A 19046-nucleotide genomic window follows, 5' to 3' on the forward strand; every position below is an offset into this window, starting at 1 on the left:
TTCTTCATTTACCTTGCCAAAGTTATTTGGTTTGTACTTTTCAAAGGAAAGTGAGTGAAAAATCTCTTGTCATTCCAGTGGGAAACTAACAAATTTCTCTATCTGACTTTGAAGAAATGCATCCATCAATACAGTTTGTATTCCTGCAGAGATTTAGTTCTTGGCTGAATGGAAATTCTAGAATAAGAAAGGAAAGGCACATTTTCTTGTTCTAAAAGTGTTTCAGACTGACAGTATCACTTTCTTTCCTCCAAGTTTCAGAGAAATAGAACCTTAATTTGTTGTTATTTTCTCCTTACCTTCCTGCCTTGCTTCCTTTGTTTCAGTTTTCTTTAGAACTAAAAGGTGTAGCAGAGAGCTACGTATGACATGCAACAGAAGAATCTAAATGTAGCCCCAAGAATTCTTCAAGGTTGTTCACAGGTACTTGTCCGTCACTGGCAGAGTTGCACTACCAAGAGAATAGAGGCTTCAGCATAGGATGCTTTTATATCCCTAGCCACTACAAGCTGAGATTTGTGGTCTGTGGGCTGGACCTCCCACATATAATTGCAACTACCTTTGTATTGTGCAATATAGGTAAAAGCTCTCTGGTCCTTAAAGAAATGCCCATAAGCCCTCAATAGGCCAAAGTTTGTGAGACATTGTTTTGTTACCACTTTGGCAAGCTAGCACCAAACAGGTTGTAGGAAAGTAAGAATTATGAAGTTAGGTACTTTCTTATAAAATCTACTGTCCAGGGATTAAACATTTATTTTCATGTTGAGTTTATAATATTTCTTAATAATATAGAATTTGTCATGGGAAGGAAGAGGGGAAGAAAAAAGAATGAATTTTATAGAAATGTTCTTAGTATATGAAGAAAACTACAAATTTATGGGTTTTTATTGGAGCTGAAGTGCTCTCCAATATCTGTTAGAAGAGTATCTTGGATTTGCTGTCAAGAACACTGTATTGGGAGTCAGAGGATCTGGTTCTAATCCTTACTCTGTTTCTTAATATCCCCACCTGCTGTGCCTGTGTGACCTTAGAAAAGTCATTTCACTTGGGCTTCAGTTTTTGTAAAATGAGATAGTTGGACTAGGTGATTTCTAAGGTCTCTTTCTATTCCTAAATCTAGAATTCTATGCATGAGTGTACTTTAGAGAGAGAGAGAGAGAGAGAGAGAGAGAGAGCTCTCTATACTAAGTGATCTCATTTTCATGGATTCAACTACAATTTCTTTGTAGATGACTCTCAAATCTACATACCCAGCCACTGTGTCTTATCTTTTTTTGGTTCTATAAATGCATCATCAATCATCCACTTAACATTTCAACCTAAATTTTCCTTTGTCATCTCAAACTCAACGTGTCTAAAACAAAATGCATCATATTTCCTCTCAGTGGCACCATTGTTTTCCTCTTTGTTACCTAAAATTCACGCTTGACTCTTCATTTTCATTTCTTCCTATATCCAACCAATTGCCAAGCGTCGTTGATTCCACCAAATAGACCAAGACCTTGCCACTTACTGTAAGTCTCCCAATTGATATCCCTGAAACCAGTGTCTCCCTTTCCAATATATCTTTTGCACAGCTGTCAAAGTGGTCATCCTAAGGCACAGACATGAACATATCATTATTCTTCCAGAGAAATTTTGATGACTCCCTGTTGCTTGTTTGGCATTTAATTCTCTTTAAAGTGTGATACCTGCCTATCTTTACCGGCTGATTCCACATTATTCCCCCTAATGCACTGCCCTCACACAGTCTACACACCAGCCAAACTGATCTGCTTACTGTTTCTTGCACATAGCTCTCCATTTCCTTTTTCTGGACCTTTGAGCAGGTTGTCCCCCAAGGCCGGGAATTCTCTTATTCACTTCCTCCTCTTGGAATCTCTAATTCTTCAGTGGTAAGCTCAAGTTCTATCTACTTCAAGAAGTCTTTTCTGAATCTCCTGCTTATTTTTCCCTTTCCCTCTTACTGTGTATTTGTTTTGTATAGTCTGTATTTGTCTATTAATATGTTGTCTACCCTTTGTAGAATGGAATCTTTTTGAGGGCAAGATCTGTCTTATTTTGTATTTGTATCTCCAGCACCTAGAACAGTTTCTGGAGTAGAGGAGGCACTTAATATTAATTTTTTAATTGATTGATGCTGTATTGAATAGGAAATAGGAAGGTCATGAATGTCAAGCCTTATAAGTAACATCTGAAACATTAGAACATTATTTTGAACCTACTAGTAGGTCCTTAAGGCACTACTGGATCCAAATGTAGTCTTGAAAATACTGAAATGGTAAATTTTGTTCTTTTGAAATTAGATAGTATTTCTTTAGAATAATGACAAAAGATAAATGTTTAGATAGGCTGAAAGGGCTTATGAAAGGGCCAGTCATCTAGATAGTGCTTAGTAAATGAAATCCTATGAAAAATAGTGAGAACATCAGCTCCTGAAAGCAAACATCAAAATGTGTGAATGTTTTCCTGGGACTATCTTCAGTATTTTATTTCAGAGGAAAGATTTCCAAAGAATGTTTTTTCCTTTGAAATTCTCTTTTGGCTGACCTGGGGGCAAACTCATGTACAATCAATTGCAGAAACTATTGCAGTATCAAACCAGATTTACATCAGTACTATTTCAACTTAGCCATAAGACTCTGTCAGGAAAAAACGATCTTTAAGAAAGGAAATCCTGACTGGAAAACTCCATTTTGTTTAAAGCCTCTATTTAGCTGACCAAACAGCCAATCCATTAAATGACAGCCAAAGAATTGGTATAAATTATAGTATTGAGGTTTTCCCTGGTGGCTCAACCAATTACATCACCCTCAGTTCAGCATATTGGACTTAATTTCTATTTCGTTCCATTTATTCCCCAATGGATGGGCCAAAGGCAGTTGCTCATCATTTGATTATTTCTGAAGTGAGAATAGCATTTCCATTCACAAACTATGCATAGCTTTTGTCTTTCAGTTTTTGATAGGTCAGGGGACACTCAGGAAGGTGATTGCTTACTCTAGTGACATCCCTTTTATAGGAGCTTGGTTGACATGTCAACAGTATGGGTTACTATTTCCTCCTGAAGATGACTTGTTCCTGTTTCCCCAGCACTTGATCTGTTGATTATGAGCCTTTTCTACTGTGTGGTGATGGTTATTCCAGTATATTTATCAGAGGTGATTTTGGCTCATGCTAGTAGAGGGATTGGTGTTGATAGTGTTAGCAGCACACCTTGGGTCAAGCTTTTGCTTTCTATAATATACTGCTGCCAGGGATATCTTTTCCATAGTGATGTATATAGTTTGAGGAACAATCATCTTTTGAGTACAAAGCATGAGTGGCATATAAACCTTCTCATTCTCCTCTTTACAAAGATGAAGTCATGAAGTCTCCCTTGTATTCGACTTCTAACCTAGAAGAAAGGTCTGAGGAAATCGAGACTTAGAGGTATGACTTATTGCATAATCTCATTTACATGTTCTAATGAATTCTGTTGATGTGGACCCCATTCAAAACATTTTGATTTCCTTGTAACCTCATATATCAGACCTGAGGAATGTGGTTTCTCCAGAAACCAAACGATCTATTATCTGTGCTTTCTTCTTGTCCTTTGGTGGTAGTAAACTTCTAGGTAGTGCAGTGGGTAGAACACTGGGTCTGGAGTCAGTAAGAAGTGAGTTCAAATCCAGGCTTAGATATTTATTAACTGGGCTAGTCATTTAACTCCTATCTGTTTCCTCGAGCTTTAAAATGAGGAGAATATCACCACGGGTCATTGTGATGATCAAATGAGATAATATTTGTAAAGTACTTGTCACATAGTAGGTACGCAATAAATGCTTGTTCCCTTCACTTTCCTCTAGTAAGACAAAGATCTTTAACCACTGGTTGGGGAATAGATATTTCTTCTCTGTACCTTTTGTGGGGTAACTGCCTATCTCTACTATTTAGGCCTTTAATAATCATGTCAGTGACTTCCTCTACTTTTGTTTGTTGTGACCCCTAACTAATATGTCTTCCATGTAATTCTGGACAAGGTTGCCTGGGTTAATGCTATCTAAGTCTTGTTTGCACATATTATGGCATAACGCTAGGCTATGAATAGATCCTTGCAGCAATCTACTCTTGTTTATAAAGCACAATTTTCCTTGACTTTCTTTAGCCCCTGGGACCACTAAGGTCCATCATGTCCTTTAATTTCATCAGTCATTTCCAAAATGTTCGAGAAGGATCACTTGATGGATTTGGTTTCAGCATCTAGTTTTCTATAGTTCACTATGAATCTCCATTCCCCACTAGTCTTTTTCACTGGCCAGACTGGAAATTTATAAGGGTTAATTGTTTTCTAAATTACATCTTCCTGTTCAAATCCTTTAGGAATGTGCCAATTTCCTAATCTCTCCCTTTAATTATACTTTGAGAAATGTTTACTACTTGACTTGGGACAGAGAATACAATTTCCTAGTAGGAATGTTACATTAACTTTTTTTTTTCCACAGTGTCAATTTTTTGCGTAACACATCCATTCCAATTACTCTTTAAATTTCTTTGGGTCAATTTGCAATTTTTAATTTTCTATATATTTTCCAATCTAGGGTTTCAGGATCTCCAAAACTTTATCCAGGTCTAGATCTGGAGGGTTTTCTCATTCTCTCTTACTATGTCTGGTATTATAGTTACTGGTATTATAGTTATTGGGAGCCAGTGTTTGGTGGGGCCAACATGGAGTGGTATCAATCATTATTGTGTTGAATGACTAGTTCCAGAAAGGGGTGATTATCCCCCAGTTTGATCTTAACAAGGAGACCACTAAATCCCTACAGTGAAATTAGGCCCTGTTCTATCAAAGTTCCAGTACTGGTTTTGGCTTGATTGACCTGTACTTGAAGTAGAGGGGGTTGAAAAATTCTATTGCTTCCTTGGGTCTGTGGGAGAAGTTGGGTTTTCATAGCAGTATCTTTTAATTCTGACCATGATTTGCCATTAATAAAATTGAAAGGTATTCCTCTCTGCCTTAATTTGGAACATATTTCTCTTTTGATGGGACTTAGTTCATTATATGATCTATTCTGTCCCTGACCATAATTTTGGACGTTGCCTTGGTTTCTATCATTTTATTCCCTTTAAGGCATTATTGTCATTCTGGTTAGGTCTCCTGTTTTTCAGCAGGAATACATATTTGGTTTCTGAGTTCACATCTTCACTTAGCCTCAAAGTAGTTGTTGCGTGTTTCTCCCTCTGTTGAAAGGGAAAGGAGTAGACTTTTGTTGCTGTTGGAACCTGCTTTAGTTAATATTCTTTTCATATACTCAATACAATTTATCAGTCCTGGCCTATTAATTTTAATCTGAATTTGCTCATTCTGTTATGGCCTTTTTTAGTAACAGGTGAACTGCCTCAGACATAGTTTTCTGAGGCTTAATTTAACTATGCTGTCATTGGTGTGATGGGCAGACCATCTTCTCCTCCAGGCACAGAAAATTCAGTGTAGGAGAGTATTTCCACTAACCCTCTAACTTCTGCTGCTAGAATTTTAATAGTTTGGGCCAGGCTTTCATCCCTGCTAATTATTCATAAACTTTTAACCTCCTTGCAATCTGGCCTCTGACTCTTAGTAACCAGATGGCATCTGTTTCTTTTGGTTTTTGAACAAACTTTGTAAACCTGATCCAGTTCTTTTTAAGTTTCTGTGCTGACAGTTTTTCCTCTTCACCTTTAAGTTTTTTTATTATGTTAGAGGACTTGAGACCCTCCAGGAGTCAGACATGTCCTCATATTTTCCTGGCAATGTGTCACTTGACTCACCATAAAATGGTGGGTCAAGTCACTATTCCTTCTTTACTATCCACATGTGGCTCTGGTGTCCCTATATTCAAAGGTATTTTTTTTGACAAAATACCTCTAAAACAACCCCAGAGCATCTGTTTGTTATTTCTATAGCTTCTTAACTTATTTTCTATCTTCAAAGGGATAGAAATACACTTTTTCCTGTAGAACTGAGTCTGTTCCTTTTTCCCATTTTAAAAAATAGGAACTCTTCTATGTTTTAAAAGGATACATTTTTGAATTTAATATTGGCAATTGTGGCTTAAGCCAAGTCATAGGGCCTCTGACCACTATACTATTTTAGTATCATTATCTGGGCCATCTATGGTTCTTGGAATACATCCAAGATCTGTAATAGTTTACTGCTGCAGGGTTTATGAGGTCCCACCTTGTCTCTAAGGGACCAGAAAAAATTGTTCTCATATGATACTTTCTTTAAAAAAATTCTCTCAATATTTGACAATATGAACTTGACCTCGGTATGTATTGGGGGGGGGGAGGAGGAAGATAAGGAAGAACAAATGGATGGAGGCAGAAAGCAGGGGAGTAGAGGAAGAAAAAGGAGAAAAAAGGAAAAAAGGAGAAGAAGAGGGAAAAAAAGAGAGAGAGAAGAAGGAGGAGGAGGAGAAGGAGAAGAAAGTAGGCATTGTGTTGACTCTTATATAAGGAAGGGATTCTTTATTACTGAAGTATGGGGTTCAATAACTCAGCTCTTGCTCCCTTCAGAGAAGACAAGAAATGCCAGCAGTTATTGACCTTTCTCCAGCTGTGAAAGTGCAACTCCCAAGAAACCTAGTCCCAGTCCTGGTCAGCAATTTATACATCTAGAGGATTCCCTTTTTGCTAGCATATAGAGTTTAGTGTCTCAGCCCTTGTTCTCTCTAGGGAAGGCAGGAGCTATCTGCAGAGCTATTAACCTTGTCCTGTCTGCAGAAGGAACAACTTCCAAGAGACCTGGACCCAGCCCTGGTCAGCAACTTAGAGACTTAAAGGGAGGTAATGGGAATAAACTCCTACCTGATCTCTGTTTTCCTTCAAACCTTATTCTAACCTGTCAAAAGAGCCCATCCTCCTCATCAAACATAACATACAGTGTACATGTCAAACTGTGCCATTGTGTATGTTGACTAGTACAGTGGAAACACTAAATCAGACTTACACTCTTCAAAAATGAAATCAAAATTTAAAAATCTAGAGAAAACAATGACCTATTTGGCAATAGGAACAAACTACCGACTTGATTCCTAGAAGTCCCATAATGTACATTATTAGTTTTCATGAAAAGACTCCCTCATAGCTCAAAGGTCATATGCTTGTCTCCCTTGGATATGGTCATCTGGCAAGTCTATAAATCTATTAATTAATTAATCCATCCTCAAGTGAACAGAGTGTGCTCAAGTCATATGTTTAGAAACACAGGAGTATGTCCTAGTCCTAGGAGACCCAAGAGACCCAAGAGTCTGGGGCATTAGCTGGTTACACTCAAATTCTTATTGTTGATCTGTCACCTAATTTATTTACCACATAATTTGTTTGGTAGGTAAATACACAACTATTGATAAGTTATTTACAATACGTTTTCATTGATTATCTGTCCTATCTGTTGGTTCACATATGTTTATCAGTTGTTTAGAAACAGGCACACATGTTGTTTACCAAACTATACCACCCAAATGTTTGTCTTCTTATTGAAAACGATAGGAAAAAAATACCTAGTAGCAAAACAAATCAAAACACCCCATTACAAAGTGGAGGCTTAAAACAATATGGAGTTGGTCATGTTATTCTCACTACCCTTAAGTAATTAGCTGAACTGAGAAGGAAATAAATAGACTGGATTTTTGAAGTGGAAGAACTTTTAGCTTATGTACACTTGAAGGATAGAAAAGCCATTCTTGGACTACACTGGCATGGTGCCTTTTAAGGCCCATTGTTTCATATTTGAAAACATATGTATGATTTCAAATTGTTTTAAAATATGTTTTAAAAATCTGGTTTTAAAAAACCCAGTATTGGGATGATGGTGGTACAGAAAAAATTGGTAAACAGGTTAAAAAAAATAAGATCTTATATTTATAATAAGACATGATTTCCTATGACTTCATTTGAGGGAAATCATTGTTTGCTTGAGAGGTGCATTCTATTGCACTGTTCCCTCGGTTCTTTCCTGCGGTTATAGCATCTACCATAATAAAATGAAATTTAGTCACATTAAACTGACATAGATCTCAACTAATGACTTTGGAGAGTCATATCTGCCTTTAGGATTATTTCAATTTAAAAATATGTATCCTATACTAAAACAATTTTAGTCATGGGATTCCTATAGTGCCCAGTTCATGGGAAGGAACTAGTCCAAACCATCACCAGTATTCCCATAAAGGCTTGTGATTGTACTCTAGAACCAAATTTATACCAACTGTCCAAAGGCAAATCTAATACACAGAGAAAGGTCATAATAAGAAAAACTGTCAAGACTGGGCTGTGTCAAAAAGTAATTGTGGAAGCATAGAACACTGAGTCCTCAGTGGTGTTATAGTACATGATATGCCAAAAATTTAGACTTGAATCATTTAAAACTGCATTAAGCCTTTTGGGAGACCATATGTATCACTCCACTTTACTCTATAGTTTGAGGAAAATGACCTCCTCTCTGGTTATTACCAATAGAACTACATTTCCTATCTCCTGGTCTTTGTACAAGCTGTTCCTCATGCTTGGGATTCATGACCTCCCCACTTATACCAGTGAGATCCCTATTTTCTCTCAAATTACTTTCCTAATCCCTTTCACCAAATTATCTTGCATTTATGTATTTGTACAAAATATTTCGGCTTCAGTATGATCTCCTTGTTTCCTAATTAGTGAAATGGAAATAACCCATCTTTCTTGCTTAACTCACCAGGTAGGTATTATCTTCTCTATTTACTGATAGAAGGTTTGAACTGAGTATGATTCACAAACATCTTTGAACATATATTGGAGAAACTTTTGTTATGACGGAGGATATAAAACAAATATAACCCAGAGGAACAAAGAGAAGCTTGAAGAAGCCGCATGCTACACTTTGAAATTTTACATATAGTTAGAAATTTTCATCCTCAGTAGGAAGCACAGAATCGTTACTGAATTTGTCCACCTCTATAAACAATGATACAGTGACAAAGAAACAACAGATAAAATTGGAATGCCAGCAGAATAATCTGCCATTTTGGCATAAGTCTTGAGATGGAACCAAATAACTCCACAAAGCATGAGCCACAGATCCATCTTTTGGGGTCATTTTTATTTACTTGGAACTGATTAATCAGCTACCACCATCTAAATAATGCTTGGCATAGAGGACGTGTTTAAGAATTGTTTTTTAGGATCCTATCAAATTGAAGTAACAATTGCCTACATACCCAGTTTTACTTGGTTGTAGTCTGGACCTGACACACCACCCTGGTGGTTTAGGTCTGGATACTGGAATTAAATGAGATACTTATAGGGTCATTAAACAATTGACAAAATGAGGTTCAGTCATAGCATGGAAAGAATACTCTATAAGGACACAACACTCAAGTGGGACATACCATTTCCCTTGCTTCCCTATATGAAAAGTACATCTGGTCAGCAGAGTCCTATATGGTAAACCCAGTGGCCTTAGGATATCCTCTAAGTCTTAAGAGCTCAATGCCTTTAGGTGACCAGGAAGTCAAGTCAATGTTATCTGAAGCAATTAGAAATCTGAATCAACACACAGAGAAAAGTATAGTTCCTTGACTAATACTGGGGATAACTTCCTTGCCTTCTAGGGATAGAATGAACCTAAACTACATGAGGACCTGGTAGAGAATGATCCTATCATGGTTGGACCTTTGGCAATGTTATGCAGCAGTAAGGTAAGGGGTTTTAGAAGACCTGGTTTACAGCCCAAAATCTGGTAATAAGTTATGTAGCTTTATGCAAGTCATTTAAATTTTCTGCGCCTGAGGTACTTCACCTATAAAATCACAGAGCAGGAATATTAATGTTGTTCAGTTGTTTCAGTTACATGTCATCCCATTTAGAGTTTCTTGTTAGAGATACTGGAGTGGTTTGCCATTTTCTTCTCCAGCTCATTTTACAGATGAGGAAAGTGAGACAAACCAAGTTAAGTATCTTGCCCAGGATCACACAGCTAGGTAACTGTCTGAGGCCGATTTGAACTCGGGTCTTCCTGACTTCAGGCCCAGCACTGTATCCACTGCACTGCAAAGCTGCTGCGACTGGAATAGAACATTTCTGACATTCCCTCCAAAACTGAAGGGGATTGGTACCAAGGACCGAAGGATACCCCACATCTTTTATATGATGAATTGAAATGGGGAAATTGCTATATAGTAGACAAAACAAATATTTTAGGAGCACAATGGGACAAAATTTTAAGCAAGAAGGCATATTTGTGGGATGCTGGGAAATAAATATAAAACCTAGGGTACAGCAGACATACTTGCAGCAAGGTGAAGATACTCATGGTAGAATATCAAATAGGTAACATTATTTAGTTATTTTGACATCTGTATTGATTAATGGTTATGTAACATACTAACATTCATTCACTTATTCAACAAGTATTTGTTAAGGACCTTATATGGCATTGAGTTTAATGCTAGGTATATAAAGATGAAAAAGGTAATTATTAAGCATAGCAATATGATAGATAAGAGGTTTTTGTCTTTATTCTTTTAGTCTTAAATATTTTTAAAATTTAAAAACACTTGAAAGATATAAAAGTCTGGCATCCTGAATAGAGAGATATCCTTGGAGTCAGGAAGAGGGGAGCTCAAGTCTTATCTCAGACACATATTAGTTGTGAAGATGAATATATTGCTTACCCTTTCAATGTCTCAGATCACAAAGAGTGCAATTTGCAGAAGAATTGATCTTCATTGGTGAAGGGAATTTTAATATTACAGGAATATGCCATACCAAAGGAATCATAGGCTAGGACCAAAAGATGGTTGTGGCTATAGTCACCTCTATACTTTTACTAGGAAAGAATTGTCTTTCCTAAGCACAGAAAGCCCACCCAAGTCCACAATGCTGCATCCTCACCTTGTGGAATCCTCTCCATTTTTATTTAAAGCCTAGTCCAACTCTCTCCTCAATGAAGCTTCTTCCCACCACCACTCTCACCCTTAGAAAAAAATGATCATTCCTTAGAAAACATACAGCACTTTATAACTTTCTTATGCTCTTATCATATTTTATTTTGCATAACAATTATTTGTGGCTGTTGTTTTCACTTTCTCCTTCCTTCCTGGCTTCACATTACCCCTTTACTAGATTACAAGCTTCATGATAGCAGAGAGTGGATTTTATTCCTCTCATCTTTGCATTTCCTCCACACCTTCCCCCTCCCCCTAACACCTAACACGCTATTAGGCATTTAATAAACGTTTGTTGAATTGAGTAATTGAATAAAGTAATGAGATATATTTATTCCTCTACATCTTCCACCTGTCATAAAATTAAAGTTCCTGGAGGGAAGGCACAACATTTTAGTTTATCTTTGGCACTCCAGTGTCCTGAGCAGCGCCGTGCACAAATGAAACACTTAAAGGTCTGTCAGGGAATTGGATCTCATTACTCTATAGTCAAACCTTGTATGTTTGTATATATAATTAGTATCTTTCTTTTAATCAGAATGATTTAGTACCATTTCCCATTTGTGGCAATAAAACTGTTCCTCATAGTTCTTTTCTATACCAAGCCAGTCTAGCCACTCTTACTTCACATTTTTTTTCTGACTGAACAGGAAACTCAGGGCTACAAGGGTTGAGTCCACAGTCTGAGGCAATAGTTGAAGTGATGCATTCAACCTGACTCAACCAACTTGGAAACAGGACAGCCAAAACAGCCTTAGCCTTCCTCAATTTTAATTTTAAAATTCCCAGTTTAGCTTCCACAGTGAGCATCCTGGGGAACAAGCCCTACAAAGATGTACCTGGTGACTGTTCCTACAGGTGCAGCAACCACAGCTACTAAAGACCCAATAACAAAGTTTCTTGATAGCAAAGTTCATAGTACTGTCAAATAGTTTGAAATCAGAAATAGGACTTTATAGGTCAAAAAAATATTAAGGAAATTGCATTACTATCTGCTCTGCTGATGCACCTTGAGGACCATGGGACCTTTCTATCTTTCAGGTGAAATCTTCTGTATGTGTTGTATTCCTCCATTAGTGTGTGAGTTCCTTGAGAGCAGGGACTGTGTCTGCTTTTCTATTTGTATCTCTATTGGTTTGCACAATACTTTGTCTATAATAAGTGCTTAATAAATGCATTTTCCTTCTATTGAAAGAAACAATTATATGACTGGCAGACATTTAATCCAGATTCAGCCCTGTATAGATGAATGAACAACTAGAGACTGATCTAATTAAAGTCTCTATGTAATAGTCATGAATTTTATCTTTTTTTCTGTCCTGATGCTCAGAGAACAAACTGGAACCTCTGAGGAAGGATCAATTATGATTGCAACTTGAACCAAATGACCTCTGAAGTCTCTTTCAAACCTTCAGTTTTGTGATACTGTGAAGAGGTACAAAAAAACAAATAAAAGAACACCTTCCTTGTCTTTTTTCCCAGGGCTAAATCGACCCTATTGATCAATTCAAAAAGAAAAAAAATCAATTGACAAAGGTTCTTACCACCTTTGGTCATCCCTATCCAAGCCAACTCAAATATATTTTTATTTCACTGAGGTTAAAGGGATTTCTCTCCCTTTTCCTTTCTGTTGTTACAAAGCACAGAGTCCTTAGTTAATTTAGGGAGAGTTGAATGATGCCACTTTCTCCCTCAACCCTTTAAATCAAGAGCTCTTCAGTAATCTAGTCCTCAGTGCCTGGGGATCTCTAATATTCTGAGAGCTTCTTTTAGAAATTTTTATAAAGTGGAGTAAGAGGACTTGACATACTTTCTCTCCTTTGTCCTCCCACTCAAAAGAAAAAGTAAATGGAAATTGCTTAACATGACAAATTACCTAATTCAATGAAATTTTCTTATCACTGCCAATCTCAAAGCAAAGAAGGTGCTGTCAATAAGACTATCAGTCTTGTCAACCAGCATGCAATATCTAGACATGAAGAAAGTCTTTCAGCCTGACTTTATTACATCCCACACTTGAAATTATCTTAAATATACCATCTGATAACAGAGGATTATATGGTATACCATGATATCTGGAGGCAAACAGTTGCCCCAACAAGTTATCTTGAAGATGAGTAAGGAAGTATTTACCTATTCTAAAAGTCTCCAGGGACTCCATAAGATGAAGTTAAAAGCATGGAAATGACACTGCTTAGCAGGCCAAATCTCTATGAACAGTCAAACATGCCATAACTCACTCCTCATGGATTAACAAACTTTTCCCTTGTCAGACCCTCTCTGTCCCATTGATTTTGAACTTCTAATTCTCCATTCCTCGATGCCCAGTCCTTTATCCCCCATTCTCTTCAACCCAACCATCCTAATCTTACACTCTAAAGCTATCCACCTTTTACTTTGGGTTCTCTAGAATGCTTCCTCCATTGGCAAAAAATCAAACAAAAGAAAAAACAACTTGTTTCAATCTAAAATCTTTTCCCTTATTACTCCTCCTTTCTTTTGGTTCTTACTGAGACCTGGCCCTCTCCTCATGACGCAGTCTCCCTGTCCTCCCTTGTCAGCACTGGCTGCATTTTCACTAATTCCCTTTATCCATTGGTTGAGATGGGGGAATCAGAATACTTCTTGCTCCCCATCGCCATTTCTTCCTCTTCCATTCCTCAATAACTTCTCCCTTATCGTACACTCAAGCTATACAAAATACCCAATCACAATTCTCTTACCTTTGTTTACTGACCTTCATTACATATAATTTCTTTACTCAAGTTCAGTGCCTAGCTCACATCTTTCTTTTTCTCAAATCAAACATACATATCGCTATTTGCTCAAGCCCCCTAACCTCACACAGTTCCTTAGCTTACTCATTTTACATGACTTACTTACCCCACCTTAACCAAACATAAAGATGGTCATATTTATGGGCCTGCCACAGTGCCCAGTGCCTCATCCACAAATACACAACTAGTGTTCATGAATTTTTAAATTCTCTTATTTGATCACAATCTATTGTTATTCCACCACTCTCCCTGCTTTGTGACCCTGAACCCTGTTCTTCATCCATACCATGACCTTCAATCTCTCCACCCTCAGCTCTTTCCCAGGCCATCACCCCTGAACTAGTTACACTCTCTTTCCTTCCCTTGGTGAACCAGTTCAACTCCATACTGTCCTGTTCTCTTGAGTTCCTTAACTCCATATCTTATCGCCAAACTTGCCCTGCCAACTCTTAGCCATGGATCAATTCCACTATCTTTACTCCTACATAGAGACTGCTGAATAGAGGTGGAGAAAATCATGAAACCATGCTTATGGGTCAACTCCAAATTTAGGTTACATAACCTTGACTGAGCCCTAACTGCTACTGGGCAATCTTTTTATACCTCCCTAATTAACTCACACTCCTCCTTCACCATTGAGACTTTTCCAAATCTTTTTATGTCTCATCATAACTCCCCTTACCCTATTAGCTGAGAATTCTCCCTTACATTTTACTGAAAAAATTTTATGTCATTCACTGAGAGCTCCCTCTTCTCCCATCCTCCTCATCATTCAGATAAGAGTGATATTTCTGCCACTATCTTATCCTTCATCACTACCTCACAAAAATGAAGTGGACCTATTCCTTACCAAGGCAAATTCCTCTACATGCACAAGTGATCCTATTCCATCTCATCTTCTCCAACAGATTGTCTCTTCCATCATCCCCACTCTCTCACTTATTGTCAATCTCTTTTTACTCACTGCTTCCCTAGGGCCTAAAATATATCCCCATCTCCCCATCTCCCAAAAATCCACCATTTGATTCATTCATCCCTGCTAGCTATCATCCCATATATTTTGTCCCTTTTGTGGCTAAATGCTTTGAAAAAGCTATCCAATATAGGGCCTCCAATATCTTTCTTCTCGCTCCCTTCTTTACTTTTTGCTTTACTCCTTTACTCCTTAATTGCCAAATCAAATAGTCTTTTAGAAATCTTTATCCTATAAAAAACTATTAATTGGAAAAAATACTACTACTAATAAAGAAACCTTCACCCTTTTTTACTTCTCTGCAACTTTTGACATTGTAGATCACCTTCTTTTCCTGGATATTCATATCTCTGTAGGTTTTCATGATAGAGTTCTCCTCTTATCTATCTAACAACTCCTCAATGTGACTTTGTTAGATTTTCACCAAGGTTATGTCTGCTAATCATGGATGTCTGGATGTCCAAGACTCTGTCCTGGACTCTCTTCCCTCAGTACTATCCATTTTGTGATATCATCCCTTCTATTCATTCACCATCTCTGTGCTGATGATTCTCCAGTCTATCTAGCCTGAACCTTCCTCCAAAGTTACAGTCTCACATTTCCAAATGCCTGTTACACATCTCAAACTAGATGTCCCATAGACAGCTTCAACTCAACACGTCCAGAACATCTCTTTATCTTTTCTTTTCCCCCTCTACCTAACTTCCCTATTACCACTGAGGGTACCACAATTATCCCAGTCACTCAGGCTTGTCACTTAGATTTCACAACAACCTGCAACTCCTCATCCTCTGTCACCCCTTACCTCGTGCCTAATAGGACTATTGTCAACACATATTGATTTTTTTCTTCATAAAATCTCTTGGATAAGCCCCCCTCTGATACCATATTACTCTGATACCATATTACCCTGGTATACAGCCTCATCACCTGGACCATTGCAGTAATCTGCTAGTTGGTTTCCTGGCCCACTCCTGTAATAGTAATTTCAATGGAAAGATCTTTCCCATTCATTAATAGGCCCATGTGACCTGCTTAAATCCCATGGAAGTCTAAGTCACACATGGTGGGAGGAGCTTGCTGAACAGGTGGTACAGGAAGGGTGGAGCAGAACTGAGAGGAAGTTGATGAGAACAGTTAGGGTGGAAGGAGGAGAGGACACAGGCAAGCAGATGCTTGTCTGTGGGAAGGCTAGGGGGAAAGCGGTCAGGAGGTGGGGGGAGTGGGGGGGGTTGGGGGGATAAGCTTGGGAATGCCTTTGTCCCCTGCAGTGCTAATGTATATGGACTTCTTGGTTACTATGACAAATCTGACTTTCTGGTGTCTAAGTAAAAGTTTTTGTTCTGCCTTCTATATGGAGAGTCTGTCATACTTTATGTGATTCAGAACTATGCTGGCATATTCATAGTTGCTCCTGGTGCTGTGACTTCCTTGGCAACCTTCCCACTACAGGATCTTTGTCATCACTTCCTCACCATTCACTCACTTCTCAGCACCTTGCAATTTGTCTTCCATTTGTATTACTCTACTAGGACTGCTCTCTCAAAGATCACCAATGTATCTCCTGATTACTACATGCATCTGAAAATTCATCGCTTCTCTTTGCAACTGACACTGTTAATCATCTTTTCTTTCTTGATGATCTCTCATCTCTTGTCTTCTATTACACTGAATCCATCTGTTTCCCACCCCTACCCTCTTAACCACTCCTTTTGTTCTTTTCTTGTTGACAGTTTCCCCTTCCTGCCCTCTGAATATGGCCTTTTGTTCTCTCTCTATACACTTTCTTCATAGTCTACTATTCTTTCTTTCTTTCTTTCCTCACACTGTTTCAGTTATCATTTCTATTCAGATAATTCCAGATTCCCAGACTTGTATTTTCAACTACCCCTACTTGATGGACTTCAGATCACAGATGAAATGAAATTAAGAGAATGGTTTTGGACATGTTCACTTCAAGTTATTTAGAGCAGTGGTGTCAAATTCAAATAGAAATGACCTACAGAGTGGAGGAGTAGGGAGAGAAGAAGAGAGCTGCAGCATTATCTCTTATTTTGTATTTATTCTTTCTTTATCTTAGGTAAATGAGTATTCTGAGAGGGGAGTGCCCAGGAGATTCATCAGAACTATAATTGGTCTTACTGGCAATCAGAGTTGGTGGCAGCATCTATAAAAGTAGTTGTGGCCAATGACAGAGTAGGCACCTGCAGAAGGAGCTGAAAAGACAGTATGACTAAGAGAAATGCTGGCTGTAGACTCTGGAAAGGCACTGAATCTTGGATCCCAGCAGAGAGCTCCACCTAAGGTAAACCACAGGAGGACTCTAGCAATGGAGAAAAAGACTCCTAGGGCCAAGAGCCTTAAGGTTCCTGTGGCCACACATATTCTTTTTCACATTTTTACTGTAATTTAACTTGGAGCCCACTCTCCACAGAGACCTTTTGTGTGTGAGGAGGGAGTGTTTTCCATAATTGGGCATGTCAGGCAGGGGAGAAGGGAATTGCTCTCTTAATGATTGTTCTTGCCATATCTTCTCAGTAAATTCTTTTTCTAAAAGTTGAAAGGGTTGTACTAGTTAATTGATGCATATAAGCATACAAGATGAGTAACAGTGCAATCCCTCAGGGTTCCATCTAGGAAGGGACCCAAACTCCCAATGTGAGGCGGAGACGGGATTTATCTGACACTTGGAATCATACTTTTAAAAAAGTTTTATTAATATTGTATTCATTATATCACACTCATTTTCCCACCACCAAACACTGCCCATACTGAACTCTCCCTAGTAGTTCTCCCTCTTTCTACCATGAACAAGGAGGTACTTTCCATGATCAATTCTCCAAGATATTCAATGGTTTTTCTATTACTTAAAGTTCAACTTCCTTTTAGTGATAATTTTAATTTACACGTTTGTAATTTACATATACTGTTCTCTTGGTTCTGCTTATTTTACTCAGTATCAATTCTTATAAATTTCTCCACATGCTTTAAATTCCTCATATTTTTCACTTTATGGCACAATAATATTCAATTTTCATATACTGTAATTTTAAGTATTTATTAATATATAGGCACCCGTTTTGTTTGCAGTATTTTTTTTACAATAAAGGAGTGGAGCGATGAGTATTTTGGTATATATCAAATTTTTCCTTTTATCTTTGATCTCTTTGGAGGAATACCAAAGAGTGTAATTTTGGTGCCGGTCAAAAGGTATAGATTATTCACTTTTTTGTGCATGTACAAAATTCCAAATTGAAATTTATCATGGGAATAATTACAATAATAACTATATAATTCTACTTTATCACTTCTTTGTTGTTTGGTCATTTTAGTCATGTTCAACTCTTCATGATTCCATTTTGGGGTTTTCTTGGCAAAGATACAGGTTCTGGTGACCTGAGGCAGGGGGTGGGTTGCTGACCCCTTGAGCAGCTGTGGCAGTTGAGGATAGGATGAGGGGGAGCACTCTCATTCTCCCTGATGCTGAGTCTGTGAACCTGGATGGTGGTGCTGGACATAAAAGAAGCCAGGCTCTCTCTTTGGTACTTTTCAGGAATAGTGGCAACAGAAAAATGGATTTGAGAGGCTGTGAGGACTTCTGCATATCCTCCCGATCTAGATCCAGCTGCCTCCCAAGTACTGATCATAGCCACCATTGTTTCTCTGACTTCATGCTGGATGGTATCTTTTTTCCATCCCAATCACTGCTCCTCAGTCCCTGGAGACAGTAATCTTGTGGAAGTGAATGTTGAAAACTAAACTAAATAAACAAATAAATGGAAATGAAATTATAAGCTCCTCAAAAAGAAAAGAAGGGGTTTCTATTGGACACTGAAAAAAGAAACTCCAGAAGCAGCTCCTTTTTGTGTTCTATGCTAAGCAACAGACTTTGGTAATGGATACTACATGGCTATGTATAAACCTCCTTATGGCATTCATTCTAGGCCCTCTGTAGTCTGATCCTAACCTCTCCCTCTAGCCTTATCTTACCTTACTTTCATCCACAAATTGTTCATCTAAGTCTTTTTTTCTCTCTTCACTAGTCCTTAAACATGTCTTATTTTTTCTTGTTCCTGCCTTTTGTCTTTAATCATATTACCCTAAATACAACTCTGATTCTTTTCTGTTTATGTATAAACACCCTACCTATGTATAAAGGTCCAGTTTAAGTCCAACCTTCTCCAGGAAGCCTTCCAATTCACAGCAATCATTTCCTTCTTTGAACTTGTTAAGCCTTAGTGTCTATAGTAGTCATTCGGAATCCATTCTAATGTATTATTCTATCTATCTCGCAGGGTATAAAGAACTGCATTTCAAGTTACAGAGGACCTGGGTTCAAACCCTGACTTTGTA

At 37.9% G+C, this 19046-nt stretch overlaps 1 protein-coding gene across 5 annotated transcripts in view; it reads right to left on the reverse strand.

Annotated features, from left to right (window-relative positions):
• FAR2 (fatty acyl-CoA reductase 2) overlaps window positions 1-19046 on the reverse strand; it is a 177052-nt gene that overhangs the window by 120698 nt on the left and 37308 nt on the right. The gene's annotated exons all lie outside the window — the stretch shown is intronic.

The sequence above is a fragment of the Notamacropus eugenii genome, chromosome 3, assembly GCF_028372415.1.
Source record: "Notamacropus eugenii isolate mMacEug1 chromosome 3, mMacEug1.pri_v2, whole genome shotgun sequence".
NCBI lineage: Eukaryota > Metazoa > Chordata > Mammalia > Diprotodontia > Macropodidae > Notamacropus > Notamacropus eugenii.